We start from the raw sequence: 8781 nt of genomic DNA, 5'->3' as shown, positions 1-8781 counted from the left end.
GGATGCAGCAGCAGTGCAGGGCAGTGGGTGGCGGCATGCAAGCTTCCCCTCACCCCGCTCCTGGGAGGCGGAAGCAGCACAGGGTGGTGGGTGACAGCGCTCCATCCCCACCTGCCCCCTCCCCTCCATCATTTTTGATGGACAATTCGCTAATTAAAGAAGGGAGATTGTGAAACCCAAATTGATATGCCCTCTATCTACACTAAAAAGATTTTGAAATCACTTTGTTTTCCACACATACTAATTAACTCCATTTGAGTGCATCTTGGGAGGAAAAGGGTGGAGTGCTCTGATCTGGGAAAACATGTGCTTGGAAAGGAACAAACCAAGCAGAGAACACTCTGAAATTTTCTTGTACAAAGCTATAGTTGTGGCATTATGTAATTTGGCTGAATCTCAACCCAATCAAAGACCTGTCTCAATCTGCAGTTTCTTTTCCACCCTTTCATACTTGTAAAAGTGGAAGCATATTACTTCAGAATGGTGCCTGGCATCCTACCCCTATTATCATCAGCAGCACCCTGGAGATTCACCTTGGGTTTTGAACATTTGAGATTTTCAGAAACAACCAAAATCAGTGGCCCTCGTTTCTGACTGGCTCAGGAACCACATGGACAGTCACTGTTAACCGAAGAACCATAAAAGCAAAGATGTCCCGAGGTGGATTGTGCTAAACACATTCCAGGTAAACAGAACAGACTGCATTACGGAGCTGCACACATAGCACTAGTGCAGCTGCATCTGTTGCATTCTTCATCATTGCAGGAAAGACATACCCAACGTGGGGAGGAAAAAAGTACCTTGAAAATATTTTTTACAAAGAGCCGCATGTGAGACGTTGACAAGAATCAATGACAGGAGATTCAGAAACATAACTTCCACTCCTGTTAGCTGTCCTTATATCAGGGGTGGGCAAAATGCGGCCGCGGGGCCGGATGCAGCCCGCCAGGCCATTCTATCCGGCCGGTGGGCCCCTAAAAATTTAGAAAATTAATATTTATCTGCCCTGGGCTGCCTGTCACATGGCCCTCGATGGCTTGCCAAAACTCAGTAAGTGGCCCTCTGCCCAAAATAATTGCCCGCCCCTGCCTTACCTAATGCATTCTTCAGCTGTAGGAATTCACTTGTTGCTCATCACTAAGGGAATTCTTCATCGTGGAATAGATCATCTTTTTACCCTGGCTATAGCACAGATGGACAACTAAAACACTGAGATTTTTTATTTTTGTATTTTTTTTACATACAGCAAAGAAAATTCTGCTGCTAGAAAATTATCCGTATGATTTTACTCATGTTAGGAGCTAGAGGATAGAAGAAGCCTGTGCTTAAGAAAAAATGAAGAGGAAAAAAAAATTACTTTGTGCTTAGAACAGGACAGCAGAGACACCTAGTGGTCTGGGATGGGTGCAGCATGGCAGCTGACTGCTCCTACTATCAATAGATTCAGTTTTAGGTATAAATAGTTTAGATAAAAGAAAGGATAAGCTGTAGCAGGGATCGTCAGGAAAAGGACACAATTTCCTTACATAATTTCCCAAGACAGTATGTTCATATAGAGACGAGAGGCTGATGGCAGACCACTTCCTCTCACCTTTCTACAGGCCAAGATGTTCTGCCAGGCTTCCCTTCTGAGACACACCTGGCCCACGTATGCTAGTTGGCTTCCTCAGGTCTCTGCAGTGCCTGTAGCACATTTACATTTTGTCAAGCCTGGCCTTATCTGTGCTTCCTCCATAAGAGACACTAAGTGATCCCACTGTCGCAAGTTGCTGCATGGAAAGGTACACCTGTTCCAAGTTGTCTGATATTTGATGGATGAGTGCATACATGGTTGCCGGCTGGTGCACAGATATTTCAAGCACTCGGGGCCTCTAGGCGTTTGTCTAGCTGGATTCCCACAACTCTCACAGAATTTGATGAAAACAAAGGATGCTTATAGTCCAGTTCCCTCAAGCACGACAGCTTTAATGGTTTAAAACTGAGAGAGAAATCTAACACACAACCATTCCCAGTCCAGCTTCTTGCAGCAGTCTGACATACCAGAATGAAGCCCCAGGTCCTCAGACCTAGTGCTAGGGATATTCCCAGAGTCAATCAGACACTGGCCTGCACATCTTCTCACCCCTCATATTCCAGTTCTTTTGTCTATCGTGTATCATCCCATCCAAAGAGCCACCTTGTTTGCTGGCTTCTTTCAGATCCCTGAGTGTCCTGCATAGTCCTGGCTCCCTTGCACCTGGATGTTAACCACTGTGGGTGTTTGCAGATATAAACATCTCCCCCCAACATTTTACTTTAAATTCAGTGCATTCCTGTGTCAAGCCCCACACATGCTCAGAAGAGGCAGTGAGTTACTTGAACCCAGCTTGCCTGATGTCTGTAAAGATTGGGTGTTGTACTTGGACTAAATGACCTCCTGAGGGCCCTTCGAACCCTAATTGTCTATGTCCAGAAGGCTCCACTCAGGCTGTGTCAGTGTCTGAGCAGAATTAAATCATTTGAGCACACGCATAACACCAGGTAAGTCCTGAAAGTTTAGTTGTGGGAGAACCACAACTACTGTGTCTTAGACACTGGAGGAGGCAAAGGGCTCTGCCTCCCCTGACCTAGTGGTTTGGGGACTTGTCCAGGGAGATGCAGGTTCTAGGTCTCCTTCACCCCAGCCAAGCATGCAGCATTACCCAGAGCCCTCTCCCCCACCCCAGCAGGTATACATGCACAGCAACCCTACTTTATCATAGGTGGAAACACAATCCAAATTGCACATAAAAAAGGAAAACATTGCTGATTTCACAGCTATATATGTGTTACTTAGGATTAAATTCTCTTGCACCTTACTCAAACTACTTCCCCACAATTAGTGGTCTCCGTTTTGCTAACTCTTGCAGTTTTATTGCAAATTTTGCAGTATTTGAGGCTTTACACATAGTCCTATCTCATGGATTTGTGTGATTAGACAGGAATCCCAGCTCTTGCATATATTTTTTAAGAGTATATTTTTAGCCATTGTGGTTTCAGAGAAAAGCTTAAAAAGGAGACATAAAAACACTGTCCAGGAGAAGATGAAACTAGAAGATGAAAAAAAATAAATCCTGCTTTTATTTTTAAAAGTGTGATATTTTAAGCCATTTTTTGAGGCCCAGCTCATGATTTTTTGACTCAAAAAATTTTACATGGGCAGAAATAGCCCAAGTTTCCTCACAAGATTTCATATATTTCATAGACATTTGGGCTGGAAGGGACCCCAGAGGATCACCAAGTCCAGCCCCCTACCCCAGGGGCAGGAAGTCAGCAGGGGTCATAGGATCCCAGCAAGATAAGCATCCAAATGTGCCAAAGGTGTTCAAAGTAGGTGCTTGAACCGCCTCTGGTGGCAGTCTGTTCCAGACCTTGGGGGCTCAGACAGTGAAGTTTGTCCTTTTGTCCAGCCTGAATCGGTTGTGGTGGAGTTTGTGACCATTCGACCTTGTCATTCCTTGGGGCGCTCTGGTGAACAGACATTCTCCCAGATCCTGATGAGCACCCCTCATAAACTTATAGGTGGCCACCAGATCACCCCTGAGCCTGCGCTTTTCCAGGCTGAAGACTCCCATGGCTCTCAGCCTCTCATCGTAGGTCTGTTTTCCTGACCTCTGATCATGCGCGTGGCTCTCCTCTGGACTCTCTCAAGCTTCTCCACATCCTTTTTGAATTGTGGAGCCCAAAACTGGATGCAGTACTCCAGCTGTGGCCTCACCAAGGCCGAGTACAACAGGAGAATGACGCCCCAGGATCTGCTTGAGAAGCATCTATGGATGCAAGCCAGCATTTTGGTCGCTTTACTAGCCGCAGCATCACGCTGAAGGCTCATGTTCATCTTTTGGTCAACCATGACCCCCAAGTCCCTTTCATCTGTAGTGCTAACCAGCGTAGCACTACCGAGCCTATAAGCATGGTGCAGGTTTTTCCTCGAGAACCTTGCATTTTTCGGTGTTGATCACCATCAGGTTCTCATCTGCCCATTTCATGAGCCTGTCAAGATCTGCCTGAATCATCCTCCTATCCTCGGGTGTGGATGCTTTACCCCAGAGTTTGGTGTCATCAGCAAACTTGGCCAGCCCACTTCTGACACCAATATCCACATCATTGATGAAGATGTTAAACAGTATAAGTCCTAGGACAGAGCCTTGAGGGACCCCGCTGGTGACCACGCACCAAGATGATTGGCTTCCATTGACTGCCACCCTCTGAGTCCTACCATGCAGCCAGTTCCCCTGCCAGCAGTTTATGGTGAGGTCGAGGCCACAGTTAGCCAGTTTTGCCAAGAGGTGATCATGGGATAGAAGATCAAAGGCTTTTTTGAAGTCAAGATATATGACATCAATCTCTTCCCCCTTGTCCAGGTGATGGGTCACCTGGTCATAAAAGGAAATGAGATCAGTCGAGCAAGACTTACCTGCAACAAACCTGTGCTGGGTATCCCTCAGGATATTGCCGTCAGCTAGTCTGTTAAGGATGGCCTCTTTGTTAATCTTTTCCAAGACCTTCCCCAGGATAGAGGTCAGGCTGATGGGCCTCTAGTTTGTCCGATCCACTTTCCTCCCTTTCTTGAAGATAGGCACCACACTGGCCTCCTTCCAATCTTCAGGCACTTCACCAGAGCGCCAAGACTTCTTGAAGATCTGTGCCAGGGGCTGGGGTATGATGCTAGCCAGCTCCTTGAGTACCCTGGGGTGTAGATTGTCAGGGCCGGCTGACTTGAAGGTGTCCAGCCTCTCAAGGTGTTCCTTCATGAGGTCAGCTTAGATGGAGGGCAAGGAATCTCCTTCACCCGGGCCTCCGTGACCCACAGTGGGCAGAGGCATCCCATGGGACTAGTGGAAAACTAACGCAAAGTACCCATTAAGCAAGTTTGCTTTTTCATAGGCATCAGTTGTCAGTTGTCCCATCTGGTTTAGCAAGGGTCCAGTGTTGCTCTTGCTCTTCCTCTGGCTCCCCACATATCTAAAAAAGGACTTTTTATTATTCTTGATATTTGTAGCTAGCTGGAGTTCCGTCGCAGCCTTGGCTTTCCTAGTTTGTTCTCTGCAGGTCCGGACCAGAGCAAAGTATTCCTCCTTGGTGGTTGTAATGGGGGAGGACCCCAAAATGCCAGGGGGGAGCCCTGGGACCAGGAACCCCCAGAGGGGAAAGAGAAAAGAAGTAAAGAAACATACTCACCTGCAGCAGGACTCACAGTGAAGCCAGAACATGCGGAGGAACCCTTGCGGCTCGTCAGCCCCATCTTTATGCAGCTGCAGCTGGCTGGTGACATCAGCAGTGATCACCAGCCAGTGGAAATAAAACAGGCAGTGAGGAAGGGAGCAGATCAACACTGGCAGGAGCACCAGCAGGAGGTGTCGCTCCACAGCTCCTGCAGGAGACAGAAGGGAGCCAGAAACTTCTTCCCCCGGCAGGGGACAACTCCTCGGAGCACACTGCAAGCCAGAAGAGCTGAGAGCCAGAGGCGACTCCTCAGGACCAGGAACCTGGGGAGAAGTACAGAGGGGCATGGAGAGACCCCAACGCCAGTCGCTGCAGCAGAGGGACAGGAGTGGCCGATGCAATCTATGTTGAGGTGGGACTGTTGAGGGCACCAGGGAAGCCAAAGAGGCACACCAGGCGGGAGCCAGGAGGCAAGGGCAGTGTGAGAGGCTGCGAAGCACAGCCCTCGGTGATGTGGCATCCACTGGAGGACCACAGGTGGCCCAAAGAAGCCAAAGGCAGGGCAACGAGGGAGAGGAATGATGGTGGAGTCCACAGGATACACCGACCACATACAGGGCCTGACATAGACCCATAGTGTCAAGGGCGGGTTGTTAGCAGCCATGCCAAGGGAGCCTGAAAAGGGGACAGTTGGGTCCCTTAGATTGTATCCATCACTTTTCTTTTTTGGGGGGATTTGTGTTTCCGTCCTTTGGAGGGGCTGAGGGTCAGAGCTAGGAGAGCCTGATTGCTATTGAAGCCTCTGGGTGGGTTACTAGCTCTTGTGAAAAGCAGCAGCCTCATAGACTGGGTAGGTTACTGTAGGCCGCCCACACTTTAAACAGGGAGGACCACTCCTGCCGCGAAAGGAATCAGGGGCCCAATGGTCAGGAACCCGGCCAAGAAGACAGCAGTGACCCGTCAAGGCTGAGTGTAAGGGTGAGGTAGAGGAGAGGTGGAGCCTCATGGAAGACCGCCGGACAAACTTTCTACCGTTGAGAGACTCTGAGTGGTTGGACCCTCCACTGGAATAATACTCAAAGTTGTGGCAGGTGAGACTGGGGAAGACCACCCTGGAAGCAACCACCTACTCGACGGACCACTGGGGACGATACGGTGAATACCACCGAACATCAAGGCCAGAGATGCATGTGACTGGATGATCGAGGCCAGGTGGGCACAGTGGTGGTTCCAGTCCTCCATCCTTTGTAGGTCTTCCTTTTAAGACACAGGAAATCCGCCAGTTCCCTGGAGAGCCAACAGGGCTGCTGTGCCCTTTTGCTGCATTTCCTCCGAGACGGGATGGACTTTGCTTGCGCATCCAGGATTGCTTCCTTGAGGAGCAACCACTTGTCCTGAACTCCCCTTCCCTTTGGGTGGTGGCCCTTTAGGGCCTCACTGACAAGCCTTCTTAGCTTGTCAAAGTCACCTTTCCTGCAGTCAAAGGCTTCAGTATTACTGACTGACTTGCCAGCTTTACAGCAGATGGTGAAGGTGATCAGCTCGTGGTCACTGTCACCCAGCTTCTCTTCGATCAGTAGGTCACTGATTAGGTCATCCCCGGTTGCCAGTACAAGGTCGAGCAGCGCCTTACCTCTCGTCAGCCCATAGACTTCCTATGTCATATAGAGCTCATCCACACATGAGAGAAAGTTCTGCAGCCACTCAGATTTGGCTGAGAGCTCCTCCCACGAGGTGTCTGGGTAGTTAAAGTCTCCTATGACAATTATTCACTGGGAGTGTGCAGCTTCAGCTAATTCCCTGGCAAACTCCTGGTCAAGGTCTTGACCCTGGGTAGGGGGTCTGTAGTAGACACCCACCATAGTATCCCCTGTGCCATGTTCCCCACGGATTTTAACCCAGAGGCACTGTGGGTGCCAATGGCAACTTGCAGGGACGCGTAGCTTTCCTTGACATAGAGAGCTACACCTCCACCCCTTTTGTCCACTCAATCCCTCCTGTACAGGGTATAGCTGTCTATATCTGTGGTCCAGTCATGGGTGGAATCCCACCAGATCTCTGTTATCCCTGTGACATCATAGTTATTTGCGTTTCGCAGGAGGGCAAGTTCCTCCTGTTTATTCCCCAGGCTCCTGGCATTTGTGTACAGGCAGGCAAGTGTCCCCTTGGGGGTCCTTGTCTTGCCTACAGATTGTTCCAGGACTGGGGTAGGGGTGGGCTCCCTTAAATGCTTTGACCTGCTGGCTTTGCAAGGGTTGCTCAGCAGGCCAGCAGTGGCAGTAGTCCCCCCATCCCCTGGCGGGCTTAGTTTAAAGCCCGGTAGGGCAGGTCAGACAGTCTGGATGAGAAAAGCCTCCTTCCCAGGGGAGAGAGGTGGAGGCCATCTCTTCCCAGCAGCTCGCTGCCTCTCTTGCCAAAGAGCGGGCTGTGGTCATGGAAGCCAAAGCCTTCCCAATGACACCAGCGCTGCAGTCTTTGGTTAACTACTTCTCCTTTTGGATCCTCTTCTCCTTCTTCAGCTCGTAGCCCGAGACAGGGAGGATTGACAAAAACACCACCGGCACCCCCAGACTTTTAAGCCCCACTCCCAAATCCCTGTAGCACCTCATGACCTGGCTGGGAGTGCTCCAAGCCGTGTCATTGGTGCCCACATGGATGAGGACCATAGGGTAGTGGTCAGTGGCCCGGAGGAGTTTAGGGATCTTCTCTGCAACATCTTGAATGCGGGCCCCCAGGAATCAGCAAACTTCCCAGGCTAACGGGGCGGGGCGGCAGATTACCCTCTTGGTCCCCCTCAGGATGGAGTCTCCCATGACAAACACTTTGCGTTTTGTCTTGGGGAGAGCAGGGGCAGTAGCTACAGTAGTGCCTGTGTTGCCTGCAGGGGCTGACATCTCAGGAGGCTCTGCTGGGGCTGCAAGAGGTTTGTATGTGTTTCAAAGCTCCAGTGGGACAGGGGCCTTGGTGCAGTGGGCCTTGAGGCCATTGACCAACTTGGTCCAACCCCTGGGCTGGACATTAAGGGAGGTCCCTGGGTCCTCCCTTGTCCTGGAGGGAGACCATGGTCTACCCTCTGTCTCCCAGGGGAGAAAGGCCTGGCAGTAGGAGTCGACCTGCTCACAGTCCCTGACGGCGCACAGTCTCTGGACTGCGGCCTGGAGCTCCTCCAGCTGGCACGCCAGAGACCCCAGTAGAGAGCAGACCCCACAAGGGGAGGTGGCCATGCTCCCCGGCCCCAGAGGCTGAAAAAGGGACAGGCAGCCCCCGCAGCCAAGAGCCAGGGGCTCCATCTACGTGGAGTCCAGAGCCAGGGCTCCATCTGGGTGGCTGTCTCTGAGGTGCTGGGGGGGGGGGGGGGCTGCAGGCCCCTTGGGGACCCTCGGGGTGCGGCGCGTCACCATCTGCATCATGCTGCTGGTGGGATGACTGCGGCTGGGACTGTCTACCCTGGGAGGCTCACAGGCAGAGCCTTGGGCCCTCCCACTCACCGTCCTGCATGAACTCCCTGCTAACTCGCATGCTAACTCGTGCGCCGGGCCTAGGAGCGCACCTGTTTGCACAGCCTGTTCACAAGGCTCCAATCACATGGCTCCCTGG

Source organism: Crocodylus siamensis, chromosome 4 (genome assembly GCF_052110815.1).
Source record: "Crocodylus siamensis isolate JL-2025a chromosome 4, ASM5211081v1, whole genome shotgun sequence".
Lineage (NCBI taxonomy): Eukaryota > Metazoa > Chordata > Crocodylia > Crocodylidae > Crocodylus > Crocodylus siamensis.
This window is presented reverse-complemented; position numbering follows the sequence as displayed.